The sequence below is a fragment of the Kogia breviceps genome, chromosome 2 (genome assembly GCF_026419965.1).
Source record: "Kogia breviceps isolate mKogBre1 chromosome 2, mKogBre1 haplotype 1, whole genome shotgun sequence".
NCBI classification, from domain to species: domain Eukaryota; kingdom Metazoa; phylum Chordata; class Mammalia; order Artiodactyla; family Physeteridae; genus Kogia; species Kogia breviceps.
The window spans coordinates 9,006,204-9,022,551 of record NC_081311.1 but is presented as its reverse complement, the minus strand read 5'-3'; the positions used below and the strand labels follow the sequence as shown (position 1 = coordinate 9,022,551).

Below are 16,348 nucleotides of genomic sequence, written 5' to 3'. Positions count from 1 at the left end.
AAATTTAAGTACTTTTATAACTAACAACAACAATACTGGAGGCAGAGAGGATTATTTTCAATATTTCATTTATTCAAAACTACATAAATAGGTTATATAGCACATGGTAGAATGTAAACAGTATAAAACTTGACGTGAATCATAAAACATTCTACTAAGAAAGAAATATTGCTCACAAAGATATTTGTGCCCACCCATGTCAGAGTCCCTCGTACGCATCACAGAAGCACGGTGGCGGGGCATCAAAGGCAGCGCACAAGTTACATTCATCACGGTATTGGAGGCTGGGATAGTGAGACCCAGTGGTGACGGCCGCAGCGACCGTGTCCTGGGTGACCGCGGCTGGATTATTTTCTAAGTCCGAACAAATAGGCACCTTTGGAACTCTTAAGAAAAGACATACACAGAGCACAGGATTAGAATTTTTCTTCTCAGTCCATTTGTTACAATTGTCAGAGGTATCTCAGAAGCTTAGGACGGGAGCCAATCAAACACATGACACCAGCCCAAGATTAAAGTGCTCTGCCGCCATCCCAAGTTCCCGTCTAATCCCTTTCTCTCCTAAGGTTGCCAGAAATGTAAAATCACGTTACAGCAAATAAGGGAGAGTGAATTGCAAGTGTGGGTCACCCAGGTGATCACTGCAAGTCCTCCAAGGGCAGAGCATGGCAGGCGCCAAAGTCAGCCGTCCCCTGGGTGCTGGGATCCACCTTCCAGCACACAGGCCTAACTTCCCTAGAATGGGAACACCACTGCTTCTGTTTTGTTTGTTTGTTCTCCCCATTATTAGATAAGGAATCTGAGACATGGAGAAGCACAGTGCCTTGATCAAACACATACAAGCAGAGGAGGAGCTGTAAAAAAGGCAGGTCGTTGAAAGCTTGATGCGGGACTCTGTTCAACAACTTATGCTGCCTCCTCGGAACGTTAATGAATGGGAACACCACTGCTTCTGACAACCAATCTCTCCCATATTTGAAGGTTCTTTCCCCCCAAATCTAACGCTCACTTTTCTGACCTACACTCCCCTGTTAGGCAAACCCCAGCATCTTCACACAACTCAGCTTCCCCAAAGTCCTCTAGGCCCACCTCTCACTGTCCCCAAGGCCAAGGACACACTGAGAGCTCCCCAACTCAGGCAAGACAAGATCAACTCAGCCCGCGCTCTGAGTGAACACAGGCAGAGAGACTCATTCACAGTCTTCAGTCTGCAGTGCTGTGGAATTGGCCAGCGGAGGGTAAACTCAATGAGGCCAAGTGACAGCAAAGCAGCACAGAGCCACCTGGCTGAGAACATTCGACTTATGAGCTTACAGCCCCAAACAGGAAGGCAAAGAAACCACCATTCTACACACACTGCCTTGGTCGTCTCAAAGCCTCCCGCTGTTCCTGACCTCAGCCGGGGTGCGGCCACGGGGCAAGGAATGACCCTACTCAAGCAGAGAACCCCAGGATCCCATCTGGGGGGGCGTTAGCCACTCCTACCCACGTCACTCACTTCAGTGCGTTGGCTACTTGGTAGTAAAGACAGATGACAACAGCCGTCAGCACAAGCACAGCCAAAAGGATACCGCCAGCGATGCAGAACATACTTATCGTGGTCACTTTGGACGCTTTACCTAGGCAGAGAAGTGCAGATGGGCAATGAATGTGGCTTCCCTCCCCACAGCCACCTAGCAACCTCAATATGCTTCCTTCAGTGGAGGAAGAATGAACTCAAACCAAAGATCCTTATGCGTGTAAAACACAAATAAGTCTTCCTGGGAGGGGGAGGCAGGACCCTAAGCTGGCCCAGAGACAGGGGAAAGGGTTCATTTCTAAATGAGATGGGACTGAAATGCAAAGTCCAGAGAGAAGGAAGGAAAGAAAGTGGGAAGAATCTTTTTCTCTCTTTCACATGCAGTAAAGTGCAGCTCTAAATAACCAGCCTGCACTTGAGCAAATGGTTTTATTCCCAAACACCCGGGCCTCCTGAAATATGTTCCCTTTCAGAGTCAGAATTAAACCCTTGCCTGTACATCAGGCTTAAAAATCTTCTATGGCAATTATTAAGGGAATGACTTATTTTTAAATGTTATGATCAAAAATACTAAGAATATACTAATCTATTTTGTAAGTGATATGTGTTTCAGGAAAAGGAAGCTTTCAATTCTCCCTCTGACAACTGCCATTTTTCCTCCTAAACCCTAAATCTTTCCAGGAAGTCCCCTTTGGGTGGAATAAGCAATTTGTTTAATCTGACTCCCTGAAACTGGGGAAAAGTGAGCCAGAAGAGAGGAATAAACAATCCAACTGCCAAAGCATACTTACGAGCATCTAAGTTGTCAAAGCTGGATGACTGCTGACATTTTAAAAGAATTACAATTAAAATCAATTTTAGGGAACAGTACATCTTATGAGGAATTTCTCAAACCCTTATTTTGAGAAAGAAAATTCTAATTATCCTTGTTAGGAGTAACTGAGAAGGAACTGGGAAGAGTTCGCTTTTAGAAGCACAGTCTCCACCAGTGCGACTGGAATGGACAACCACTGTCCAGCTCCAACCTGTATGCCTATCAGACCTTAGGCTCTGTGACATCAACTCTGGACACCAGCTCCCTTTCATGGAGTTCTGAATTCCGTTCCATGTTCAGATATATTTTAGCACCAATGGAAATGTGAATGCCCCAATACTATTTTAAATCATTTAATTTCAATCTCACCTTTTCAGATTTTGTTTCTCTCAGAGGACCATTTAAGGTTTGACTGTTAATCAAAAGAAAATTTGGGGGGGGGAGAGCGAATTTGGGATTTCAATAAAATAAAGACAGTGATGTGGGGGAGGTTAATATCTTAAAATACTCATATCTAAAAGTACAGTCACAGAAGGCTGGTTAGACTTTATGTTTTAGGAACACAATGAAATAGTATATACTTGTAGCTTTGAACAGGATTTGGATATAGGTTCATTGGCTTCAGAATATGATCATAATTTATAGTTGAGACAAAAAGATTTCAAAAAGCAATTTGAAGAGGCTATCTGTTCTAAATCGGGTTTCTGTGATTTCAAGGTACTCACACCAGCAAAGCTGGTTCCATTAAATGAGGGAATTACTTTAACTACAAAGGGTTATTCCTGGCTGCTCTACAAACCCTGGGTGAGGTTACAAACAGCAGGGGAGATATAACCCAAAATGGTGGCATAAGATCTCTGAAAATTCTCTCCTCTGTAAAAGCAGTGAAAAATCTGGCAAAAAAGAAATTCTCAGAATCAGGTTTTTCTGACTCTGGATACTACCTATAAGCTTTCAGCAGCTCAGGAAACATTTAAGAACAACTGAATCTCAGTATTGAACAAACAGCATGCTTTGTGACACTGTTCCATCATTCACACGCCAGCTCCACGGTAAGCCTTATTTTCAACAGCCTAGATTCCAACGCAGCCACCAGAGGGGGCAGAGTAGAGGTAGAGCCCTCTCGGAGTCTCATTCCCAAAGAACTGTCATTATCTGACTCATCTGCTGGTTTTCTGGAAGACGTCACTTGCTTGCAAAGCTATCTGCATTTGACCTAACTTGGAGTCCACTCAGTGCAAACTGTCTTCTCCTCACAGAACTTCTGGTGAAACTTTTGACAAAATGTTTTAACTTCCTGGCTCTCTGAGGCATTGGATTATTTGGGGAAACTGACAGACTAGCCAAAAAGCTTAAAGGAAAAGGTGGTAAATTACATGTCCACGGGGGTTTTGAACAGCTCTGACACATCCGTGGGAGTCTAGAAGTCCACGCACGTGTACAGAGCTGCGTGCACGCAGGGCTGTGAGCACGCAAAAGAAAGACATGAGATGGCCCTATGCATTCAACCCTGGCTGACCTTGAAGCTTTTCCCAAGCAGGAAGTGAAGGCAAAGGCAGAGTTTTCGACTGCTTGGCTGGTACTGTTGAAAGCATGCCCCACTAGGCACACAGAGCCCCTCGTGAAAGACTGGGAGGTACACTGGTTCCAGGCATTTAAGGTAATCTTAAATGCTTAGCAGCCAATCATTAGCTGACCACTAAGCTAATCAATTGAGACTTCAGTGTCCACACACCATAAAGAATACAGACTTTACAATGAATTAGCTGAGAAAAGTCACTAAACAAACAACGACAACAAACCTCGGAGACTGGGGAGAACCTGATTTCTAGAGTTGCCATGTTATATCATTTTTTCTTGCTCTTTTTTTTGGCCATGGTGTGTGGCTTGCAGGATCTCAATTCCCCAACCAGGGACTGAACCCAGGCTATGACACTGAAAGCCCAGAATCCCACCCACTAGGCCACCAGGGAACTCTATATTATCTATATTATTTTAAATGTGCAGTTCTCAACAAAAGAATGTAAGATATGCAAAGGAACAAGAAAGTATGGCCCATCAAAAGGGGGAGGAGGGAAGCAATCAATGAAAACTTTCCCTGGGCGGGGGGATACATTGGGAGATTGGGACTCATAAATATACACACTACTTTATATAAAATAGATAACTAATAAGAACCTGTGGTATAGCACAGAGAACTGTACTCAATACTCTGTAATGGCCTATATGGAAAAAGATCTAAAAAAAAAAAGAAAAGAAAAGAAGAGTGGATATATGTATATGTCTAACTGATTCACTTTGCTGTACACCTGAAACACAACATTGTAAACCAACAATACTCCAATAAAAATTTAAAAAAAAAAAAACTTTCCCTGAAGAAGCCCAGACGTTGGCTCTACTAGACAAAGACTTTTAATCAGCATTTTAAACATGTAAAGTAAACCACTTCTTTTTATTTTAATATTTATTTATTTGGCTGCATTGGCTCTTAGTTGCAGCACACAGGATCTTCATTGCCGCATGCAGGATCTTTTAGTTGTAGCATGTGGGCTCTTAGTTGAGGCATGCGGGATCTAATTCCCTGACCAGGGATCGAACCCAGGACCCCTGCATTGGGAATGCAGACTCTTAACCACTGGACAACCAGGGAAATCCCCAAAGTAAACCACTTCTAAAGAACTAAAGTATGAGAATAATGTCTCCAATAGAGAATATCAATACAGAGAGAAATTAGTTTTTAAAAGAACCAAATGGAAATTCTGGAGTTGGAAAGTACAATAACTGAAAAAAGAAATTCACTGGAGGGGCTTAACAACAGATTTGAGCAGGGAGAAGAAAGTGAAGACAGGTCAATTGAGATTATCCAGTCTAAGGAACCGAAAGAAAAACTAAATAAAAATGAACATGGACCTTCCAATTTCCACTCCAAAATGTAAACAGCTCGGGAACTGTCATCCTCAAAACAAGAAAAAAAAATTGGAATAAACTGAAAATCGACAAGTCATCTTAAGTTAACAAGAGCATTGAAGTCACATGGAAAATAGCCACCCCCAAAAGTTAAGAGACAGGTGAATACAGAGAATCATGGCATACAGTACACCAGAAGAAGAAGTCACTGAGGAGCCAGCAATGGGTAGGAACAATTAAATAGTAATTGATGAACTGCTGGAGGCTGAATGAGGACTAGCTTGAGAGAGAAAACAAACGAAACAAAAAACAAAACAAAAACAACAAAACAAAACGAAAAACCTCCTGGAGGCTGTTTTGTTTTGTTTTGTTTTTGCTGGTGGGGGGCACAGTTTCATGATTGTTACCTCTAGGAACTCAATTAGGTTCTTATGGTAAAGACTGAAGAAAAAACCCTCCTGCTTTGGTCTCCAATGACACCACAGTGGAGGTGGCTTTGTTACAGCTGGGAGATAAGGTCCTGAATTTCCACTAGGCTTCTTCCGGTATCACCGCATCAGGTAGGTGGAACAGTGCCTCATCTCCACCAGATGAGGGTGGAAGTCCAAACTTCCCAAGGTCTCCACTGACAACACAGGGGCTAGGAAGGGATGCAGCTCCCAGCTCTGCTTAGGCTTCTCGGGCACTAACCTGGAGAGAGAGGGTTGGGAACACCTCTTTAGAGCCTGGTGAAAATGGAAGTCTAGCTTCTGCATGTAGTCTCTGCCGTGGGGGACGGGAAGGGGAGGAGAAGTGGAACCACAGTTTTTTCTGTGGCATTTGGCTGGAACACAGCAGTTATTTCCTTCTTTCTAGGCTGCCTGTTTCCTGGTCCTTTGGCTAGAAACAGCAGGCTTTTGTTGGGCTTTTTTTGTCTGCACCCACTGGTGTTTCCAGGTTGCCAGCTTCTTCGGCTCCAAGTCTGGAAATACAAAGTGAAAACAAAATCCAGGGGACTCACCACCATGTTTCCTTGGATCTCAAGGTTACTAAGCTAGTCTGTTTTCGTCCTTCCATCTGTCACAGTCTTATGTTTGTTTTATATGTTCAGGGTTTTTAGTTGCAGTTAGTGGGAAGCATAAGGAAAGGTACATCTACTCCATCTTACCAGAAGCAGAAGTCTCTCATGCGGGAGATTGTGGCATTAACCCTCTACTTAATGACCAAAGCTACTGTGCCAACCCTGCTTGTCCAACCCTAAGAGTGAATGCCTCCTTAAATTGTGCACCCCAGGCACCGCATGTGTGTCATCCTAGACTGGGCCCTGTCATCTCATCATAGCTTACCTTTCCAGCCTCATTCCCCACTGCATTTCCCCACACCCAATGTATTTTCATGCCTGAGTTTTGGCTAGATGGCTCTCCAGTCTCTCTCTTCCTCTATCGGCTGAAATACTAATCCTGCAAAGCTTCACTAAAATGCCATCTCCTCTGTAAACTTTTCACTGATTCCCATCTGCCCCCCACCCCATGTTAATTGCTCCTTTCCCTCTGTATCCATGACCTTTGTTTGTACCTCTCTGAAAATTTGACTTCTGTTTGCCTTAAGGTTTCCCAGCTCCTGCTTTAACTCTGAACAGACATTTGTCTTGAGTAAAGGAACCTACTATGCTCACACTCACTGAACCCAGTACTTTGAGTTAAATTAACTGTGGGTTTCCTTCTGCTTTTTATCTTACTCAAAAATGTTTTATTTTTCCAAGTTTCTTTTCTATTCCTTCCTTTTGAAGCAGCGACGATTCTGAGGGACACAGTCTTGAATATGGTAAGTCATGATTAAGGAGGTAGCCTATGTTGACTTTCCTTACAGAGCTGACCACTTCATCTCTTGGTTTCCTTCTATTCCTGTAGTTACTTGACGACTCTGTACGTTTAAAGTGTGTAAGTTTCATGAGGAACGAACTCTGGATCCCCAAGTATCAAAAGGAGAGCCTAGAACCCATTAGGTGCTAGCACATGTCATGGACGATAACTCAAATATGAATTTTATCCATCTGGTAACACATTTCCCCACCTGAGCCTCTAAATTCAGACAGAGCAATAAATTCGGACATAGCAGTAAGCCCTGACCAGTATTACTTCATTTATTGATAAGGCTATTTCACATTGTGTTACCAACATTAAACTATTGGCCTGACCATTTCTAACGTGTTTTAGTAACAGCTTTCTAGAGATGACTAGGAGGAAATAGCTGAAACCTCTGTTTGGCAGATGAGGAAACTGAAGCTCAGAGAACAAATGACTCCCTTGGATCACTGAGCAACTCACTGGCAGGACTGGAACTAGGGCCTGGTTCTGTGATCTTTCCCTCCAGCCCCCTCCTCCCAGGTCCAACACCTTTCCAGCCCCCTGCCTTCTGAAACTGTTTGAAATGATATGTTGTTTCCTATTTCCAGTCCCCACAACTCTATTATCCAGAGACTTTGATTTTGACTCTGAGCTGAAAGATGGGCAAAGAAATCCAGCTGCATTTCATTTAGGGAAAGGGGCTGGTTATTATCATTATGTTTTCATCCTAAGAGCTATCTCATTGGCAATTCACATGGCATGACTAGTCAAGAGTACTGGGACTGATGGGGACCAGGGGCCACGTGTTCCAGATGACAAAAGGTAAGCAGTAGCTGTATTCAGAATCAGTGAGCTGAACTCTGTGATGTGATTACAGGGCTTGTTTTCTCTCTGTGGGAAATTCTTTGTAATTCACACTCAAGGCCTTTTACCCAGGTCAGTTATTTTGCCAAGTGCCCATCCTGTGACTAACACCTGGGTCAGGTGGTTGCACACCCTCACACCTGCAAATTGTATCTATGGTGGCAGAAAGCAGCCCAGATCCCAGTCTGCTGGGAGTAATCCTGTGAGGCCCCCTTACTTGGCCCAAGTTCCAGCTCTGTGCTCCTTCCACAGCTCCTCTGCTCTGCTCCTGGGATTCTCATCTTTACCTTCAGACACCTGCATGGCTGAGGGCCCTGCTCACGCTGCATCATCCTGTCCATAAACAAGATGGCGGTTATATTAATGAGCAATGGAGGAGTCCAAGACCAGGGAGTTTTTGCTGCAACATATTTTTCCATGAGGTAAAAATCAACTCGTGTAGATTGCTCCATTCAAGTTTTTGTTCACTTCATTTTAATTTAAGCTTAAGAATAAACGTTTATTGAACTCCTACAATGTGTCAACACTGTTTTAAGATGGGGATAACAGTAGTGCAAAAAAAAAAAAAAATCAGCAACCTTCTCCCTGTATTTTCATGTGTTCCTTTCTCTGTGTTTGTCCCAATCTCTTCTTATAAGAACACCAGTCTTACTGGATTATGGCCCAACCTAACGCCCTCGTTTTAACTCAGTTACCTCTTTAAAGGCCCTATCTTCAAATACATAATATTCTGAGATACTGGGGGTGAGGACTTCAACAAGTGGATTGGGAGAGAGGGGGCACAATTCAGCCCCAAACAGATATTTTCATGGGTAACTGACCTCCATTGTCATTTGAAATCCAAAGCTGTTGTCAGGTGAAGTAACTCTTCTTGCATGGCTACCCTGAGACTCTTGCAATCCCCTTGCCCAGGTTAATAATACCTGAGAGGTAAATCATTTAAGTAGGCCATTTTCATCCAAATATAGGTAAAGCAAGACTTAGCACCTCCCCAGTTCCCACATCACCACTTTCACATTCTTAAAGATAGCTCCATGCCATGTATTGGACAATTAACCCAGAATTTTAGTTTTCTGCTCATTCTGACAGGGTCTCTTCAAATGCCCTCAGAAGGCACATTTCCAAGGTGGTTTTGAGGAAAAACCAACAAGCGTAGACAAACCTGAATTCTTATCTTACCTTAGTCACTCTATAACTTTACTAAGTGACTTAACATCTCTCGACTTCAGTTTTCTAGTCTGTAAAATGGGGATATCACAGCCTACTTCATACTATGGCCTGATGATATTCTGAACACGAAGCACCTGGCACAGGCTTGGCACACAAGAGGTGCCCAGTAAATGCTAAATGTCAATTTCCTCTTCCCTTGTTCTTCCCATGCTCTGATCTCTCTTCTCTACTTAAACAGCAAAAATATTTTGTATTGCCCCTAATAACATCACCAGTCCAGAATATTTGGAAGCCCCCCTTCTCTTTTATTTCCTAGTTTGGGAGTCAAATGGAGGTCACTTCAATAACATTTAATTAAGATAATAATATAGTGGTTCTCAAAGTGTGCCTGAGGCCAGCAGCATCAGGAGCAGTATCTGGAACTTGTTAGACATGCAAATTCTCAGGCCTCAGCTCAGAACTTCTGAGTCAGAAACTTGGAAGTGGGACCCAGCCGTTTGTGTTTCATCAAGCCCTCTAGCTCACTGGAATGCAAGCTTAGTTAAAGAACCACTGATCTATGTTTAAGAACATGGACTCTGGAGACAGGAGTGCTAAGATTTGATTCCTCTTCCACTTTTCATTACTATGTAACCGTGTCTTAAGTGACTTCTCTGGTCATCAATTTTCACATCTACCGAATTGTAAGACTTGTAAGACTCCCTATCCAATAAACCATTGATGTCTCTGTGTCGCTGTCTCTGGGCTCTTTCTTCAGTCTCTCAGCTGGGCATTTACAAGGTCTGCAGGTCTGGAGGGCGCAGCCTAACAACCACACAGCTAATGTTGAAGTGTACTCATGTCCTCACAAAGTAAGCCACCAGAATTGACTTCTCCTTCCTGGAGCCCTTGGGGAGAAAAGCATTTATGATTTCTCTATGTAAAGAAAGATGAGTTTGGGACTTCCCTGGTGGTCCAGTGTTTAAGATCCCACATGCCGCACAGCCAAAGGAAAAAAAAAAAAGAAGAAGAAAAAAAGATGAATTTACTAGAAGATTCTTTAACTGCATTAAAAAAAAATCTGTAATGAAACCTAACTTGTGATTTGTAATCACCACATATAAAAAGACAATCACTTTCTTTTTTTCATTTTTTTGGGGGGCCGCACCACGGGGCATGTGGGATCCTAGTTCCCTGACCAGGGATCAAACCCATGCCCCCTGCCTTGGAAGCATGGAATCTTATCCACTGGACCACCAGGGAAGTCCCCCCATTTTATTTTTCTTTCTTAGTTTTGACTGAAGGGTAATACCTTGAAGATAAGGGCTTTTACATTATTTACTTAAAATCAACTCTTATCCTAAGAGCAATACATGTCTGTTACAGACAAATAAGAAAGCAAAGACAATTAAAAGAAAAAAAATCCATAATCCAATCTACTTATGGAAAATAGTTGTTAACAACTTCACATATATATATATATGTATAAAATCATGGGTATCTTTGCTATAGATATGCCTCAATTAAAGAATTAACTTTGGAGTAATCCTTTGTATGGGTTGTATGGGCTTACAAATGTGTGTTCTCTTTAATATTTTACAATAATGAGCATGCCATAATTAACACTTTGATACACAAGTTTATGTATATATCTGATTATTTCATAAAGATAAATTCCTAGAACTAGAATTACCAGGTCAAGTTCCACATATTTATATAGTGTCGAACTGCTCTGAAGAAATGTGGTACTAACATAATCTTCCACTTAAGAGTGTATAACCGCAAATGTTTCTCCATATTATGTCCAGCAGTGGATAATTTAATTTTAAAATTTCTGGCTGTGGCCTTTTGAAAGGAGAACTTAACTGATTTCATTTGAAACCCTGGTTTAATTTTTTTTTTTCCCTCAGCCTCAGTCAAATTCACTTGCCAAACATGGTAAAATGAAAAGGGGCAAAGGGACAAGGCTTCTTAACGCCTCCATCATGGCAAATGGCTTGGCAGCTCTGAGAGCCGGCAGTCTTATAATTCTGGTCTCTCACACCATCTGATGTATAGGTTTCCTGCTGGCCTCCAGGGATACATATCAATCCCAGCCATATACAAATTTATGTGAGAACACCACAGCTGTATGACTGGTTTATTATCAGCAATTCCCGAAGAGTGTTCCCTTTACCCAACTCGTTCACAGAAGGTTTATAGAGAGTACTATAACTAAAGCCCTTCACTGGGGTATCTCAATACACAGCACAGAGTAGGCACTGAGTAATTAATTACTTGTGGAATTGATAAGACATTCTTGCTTTGCAGTTCTGTTTGTTAAGATCATAAATGAGTGGATTAAACCTTCTCTGCTCTTCCCCCAAAATGCAAACTCTTAAGAGTCAGAGGACTGACCTGGACGAAGGTGAGTAGCAGGGCACTGTCACACACCCATAACACAGGGTGAGACCCCACTGATCCTGCTGGTAAAGATAAAACAATCCACTTCTAGATTCAGACAGTTTATTATTTACAGAGACAGTGAAAGATCTGCCAAGTCCCTGTTCCACACTCCAAAAAGGATGAGACCAAAGCAAGAGAGGCTGGATGCCTGCAATGCAAGTTGTGGAGTATTTCGACGCTGAGGAGTCAGTTCTAGCCTGTAGCTAAGTGGTTTTATATTCTAAAGTTTTATTTTGGAGGGGGGAAAGGGGCGGGGAGGGGGCAAGGCAGAAAGCCTCAGAACTCATCAGAATCCAGAGACAATGAGAAACTGTCTCATGACAACCTCCCAGAGGAGAGAAGGAAGTGACAGAAGGTCCTATAATGATTCCTTACAAGCCTCTCATCGTCTCTTGATCTAGGCGGAGTACAAAGCATTCCGCCAAAACTCAGAAGAGCCTTTGCTTGCATGGCCTATGTGGAAAGGTGCAGGGATGCCAGGACACAATGACAGTGGGATTGTTTTCTTAATTTCTCTTTAATAGTACAAAGTTAATAGTACAGAATAGTTAAAAATTCTTTTTAGTACAAATTCCATTTGTAAGTACAAGCCCACTGTTTAGTATGGTCCATGAGCTAAGAATGGTTGAGCTAAAATTCAAAATAATATTTCATGACATGGGAATTCATGAAACTCAAATGTCAGAGTTCATAAAGATTTTGGAACACAGTGATACTCATTTGTTTAGAAGTTGTCTATTTTTGCTTTCATGCTACAACAGCAGAATTGAGTAGTGACAATAGAAAGTGGCCTACAAAGCTTAAAAGATTATCTGGCCCTTTACAGACAAAGTTTGCCAGACCTTATCTAGCACCAGATATAATTTCTCAAATTTCTACACCTCCTCCTTTAATTTCTATTCAACCTGTCCTTTTGTTGTGATTTTAAACCAGCTGTCTCATATATACACTACTATGTATAAAATAGATAAATAATGAGAACCTACTGTATAGCATAGGGAACTCTCCTCAGTGCTCTGTGGTGACCTAAATGGGAAGGAAATCTAAGAAAGAGGGGATATGTCAATATGGATACGTATAACTGATTCGCTTTGCTGTACAGCAGAAACTAACACAACATTGTAAAGCAAATATACTCCAATAAAAATTTAAAAAATTAAAAACCAGCTTCATACACATATGAAAAAAGGAATGAATAAACCAGCTGTCTCAAGTCCCAAAGTGGATAATATAAAAACTTTTTAAATAAAAAAGTAAAAGAAACGTCACCAGAAAAGGATACAAGAGTCAAAGAAATTTTTTCCATAATTGCATATGTACTGAAAAATACATCAGAGGTAATGTAAATATGACCTTCTAAAGCAAATGAAGAAATAAGAATATACTTTAACTGAAATTCTAAAAACTTTTACTAAAAAGAAATTAAATGTAAACCATAAAGGTAGTATAAAGATATCTGTTCCCAACATTTCCAGGTTAGACGCCTTCACTTTGGTCACAGAAGCATGTCAGGAGGTTAATGGAGCCTGGCATAGACAGTACATCCTTCACATAAATGAATTGTGGCAGGGGGTGGCACAAGGGAGCTCACCTGTATTTGGTGAACTGCCACAATATTATTCTCTAAGGCTACATAACTTAAGTATCTAACAACTAAAGGGTTAGGAGATATCAGATTTTTCAGGATTATCTTCTTCCAAACTCTGTTATATGCCTTTTGTGTCAAAGTCATTGCTTTCAACATTTTTCTTCAATGCTCTAAAGATATATTTTTAAAAGTTAGATTTGTGGAGTTTTGTCTAAGTCCACTTGTTACATTCATCAGGGGGTTCTGTCTGGAAGTTTTCTACTGAGGCAAATCATACCATGTGACCTCTCTCAATTCCTATCCAATCCCTTCCTCCCCTAACTGTTTTATAAGATGCAATGAGCTTAAAATAAATCAAGAACAAACTGCAAGCTTGTCACCATATTGCCACTTTCTGACCTCGTCAGTGACTAACCAACTAGACCTTAAAGCCTTAAAAGGTGACTACATTCTACCACATACCCTAAGGTAGTGGTGGGAAGATGGACAGTAATAGAAGCTCTCAATCTTTTTGTGTCATGGAAAAACTTAGTCTGGTGAATCCTATGGACCCTTTCAGAATAACACATTTAAGTATTTAACATAAAATACACAGGATTACAAATGAAATCAAGCAAATTGAAATCATCACAAAATATTTTAAAAACCAAATGTATAATATAGTAGTATATGTGCTTCTTTACAATTAGATTCAATGTCCAGAACACTGACGGGTCTAATAACTACCACACACAAATCATGGCATTGTAGAGTTCATTATATAACTATATGTATTTGTCAAAAGGCAAAGAATTATACACTAAAATTTGTGACTCTTTCTGTTGACTATACCTTAATGAAACTGACTTATAAAAATAAAAATTTATAGTGGTAGTCTAATAACTATAAGTTTGAGGTTTTGATAAAATTTTGAGACAGCTCTAAGAATACTAATGTGATGTGAAAATGTCATTTATTTTAGTGACAAGGCGATAGGTGTTTCTAAGTCTACTAATTCTACTGTGGCTAGTTTTACTAATCATTAAACTGTTACATTTCAGTATGAGGTTAACAAAAATAAAGATGGGAATATCTTTCCCAATTTGGGTTGATGGCCCCCATGAAATATATACACGGAATGTATACACACAGTACACAGAAGGTAGTGAGACTAGAGAGCAGTGAGACTACTTGCAGAGCAGAGATAAACAGAGTATCTGTGGACATAGCTGAGGATAAGCAGCCCTTAGGAATCAGAAGGGTCTTCATGCCATAGTCACGCCTCCTGCTTACTTACTCTCACGAGGACATCCAGTCCTCAACTTGTATACAGCCAGCCCAAGAATTCTCCAACAGTAAAAAGCCAAGAGAAGTTACAGAGGTCTACTTCCAAGCTCCCAAGTTCTTCATGGGCATGACATTCCCCTGGATCACAGGTGCTAGCTTTGCCCAACATGCCAACAAGCACGTTGCCAACATGCTTGGCAACACCAAGCATGCGGCCAAACACCTGGCTACAACTAGGAATGGATCCTCCTGGTTCAGTCGAGGACCATAGCCTTCCCCCAAACCCCAACGTCCCATAGTCCAGTAAGGAGTCAGTGGAAACAATGGGCATAAAAGTGATGCGGGGGGCGGCAGGGGGGCGGTGCTGGGCCAACAAGGAAGGGCTTCTATTGTTATCCCTATCAATTCCATACAAAAACCCTCTACCAGGTGTAAAATACTTCCTAATTTCCATAAGTATACACATGGTAGGAAACACAAATGTGAGAATTATTTTATAAAGTCCCAAACCACAAGAGGATTATAGTACCTAAAAAGTGTAGTTCAGAGGAATTAGTGATTAATTCTGTAGCACAGTGGAGGTCTGTACTTGCTTTTGACTATGAACAGAATTTTCCCTGCTATCCAAAAGGAAAAGCATTGCAGATAGAGGGAAAAGCATGTGCAAAGGTAGACGAGAGTGGGAGGCGGGCAGGAGTAAGAGTACCAAAGGCTTTGTATGCCACGCTAATGAGTGATGCGACTCATCACTCTGGCGCAGCAAACACCAGAAGGATCAAAGGGCAGTGCAGAGGATGAAATGGAGGTAATTAAAATGAAGGCTCGGGAATTCCCTGGCAGTCCCGTGATTAGGACTCCCCGCTTTCACCGCCGGCGCCTGGGTTCGATCCGTGGTCGGGGAACTAAGGTCCTGCTAGCCGTGTGATGCCGCCAAAAAAAAAAAAAGGCTAAAAACCTAAAGAAAATCCTAGAACTTTTCAGCTGAAAGTCAGTGCTGGAAAATAGAAAAGGCAGAGATGGAGAAAAAGAGGAAAGTTTCCCTTAAAAAAAAAAAAAGGAGGGGGGAAATCAAGACAGCGATTTATTGTATATATGGGAATAAAAGAGGGGCGACCAGAGAAGTCTTTAGTTTTCTGACCTATGGTCTTCCAGCTTTAGTTAAGGAAGCCAACATCCAGTTGCTAATATTGATCTTGCTCATAAATTGCAGATTGGTATTTCTGAAGAAGAGCCAGTTTTCCTTTGGACCGTGCAAACAGTCTAACATGGATCAAAGTTACCTTACGCCACAAGAGGCAGGACATACATGACAAATACACGGCTTACCGTTAAGTCTGGGGGACTAATCTTTGCAATCATTAAAACCAGAACATTTACAGTTAAGGACTTTTAACTTTATAAATTCTGTACCTGTCAGATCTGTGGTAGGTTTCTCTTTCAATCTTCCTAAGTCCATCTAACAAACACTCTGGATAATTACTTATAGAAAAATACATTAATAATTTTTCTAGCACCACTCCACAAGTACGTAAAAAGAAGGCAAAAGGGCACTGTATTCTCATTAGGTAAATATCCCAACATAACAACTCAGGTGAAAACTTAAAATAAAAATTACTTTGCCCAGAAAACCCATAGTACGAAGTACTAAAACTAACGTGAGGCAAGATTTTTTTTTTTTTGGCCACGCCACACGGCTTCTGGGATCTTAGCGACCCGGCCCCGGGATGGAAGCCAGGCCACCGCAGTGAAAGCTCCGAGTTCTAACCACTGGATGTCCAGGGAATTGCCGAACAGAAGTTCGATGTCTATTTCCTACACAGAACACCACCAGAACTACAGAAGTGATGGTCCAAATTGGCAGAATGCTGATATTACAAGTGTATTTTACTCTACTTTACACTTCTTCACAAAGTGCGGTTGACAGGGGCAGAAAGGCATCATAGGCCTTCCTATCCCGGGGGCATCTGGAA

The 16,348-nt window shown here is 41.5% G+C and overlaps 1 protein-coding gene across 10 annotated transcripts in view; it reads right to left on the bottom strand.

The window, feature by feature from the left end:
• The window catches only part of C2H10orf120 (chromosome 2 C10orf120 homolog), a 73,790-nt gene that overhangs the window by 56,659 nt on the left and 783 nt on the right, over window positions 1-16,348 (bottom strand). Inside the window, exons 2-5 of one of the 10 annotated variants that reach the window (XR_010838786.1) lie at window positions 8,148-8,263; window positions 5,931-6,201; window positions 1,499-1,619; window positions 52-386 (exon numbers count right to left, since the gene is read on the bottom strand). The exons of 4 other annotated variants lie outside the window; for them this stretch is intronic. The gene's annotated coding sequence lies outside the window, so the exon portion shown is untranslated. 5 more of the 10 variants (XR_010838787.1, XR_010838785.1, XR_010838788.1 and 2 more) reach the window with 5 other exon arrangements.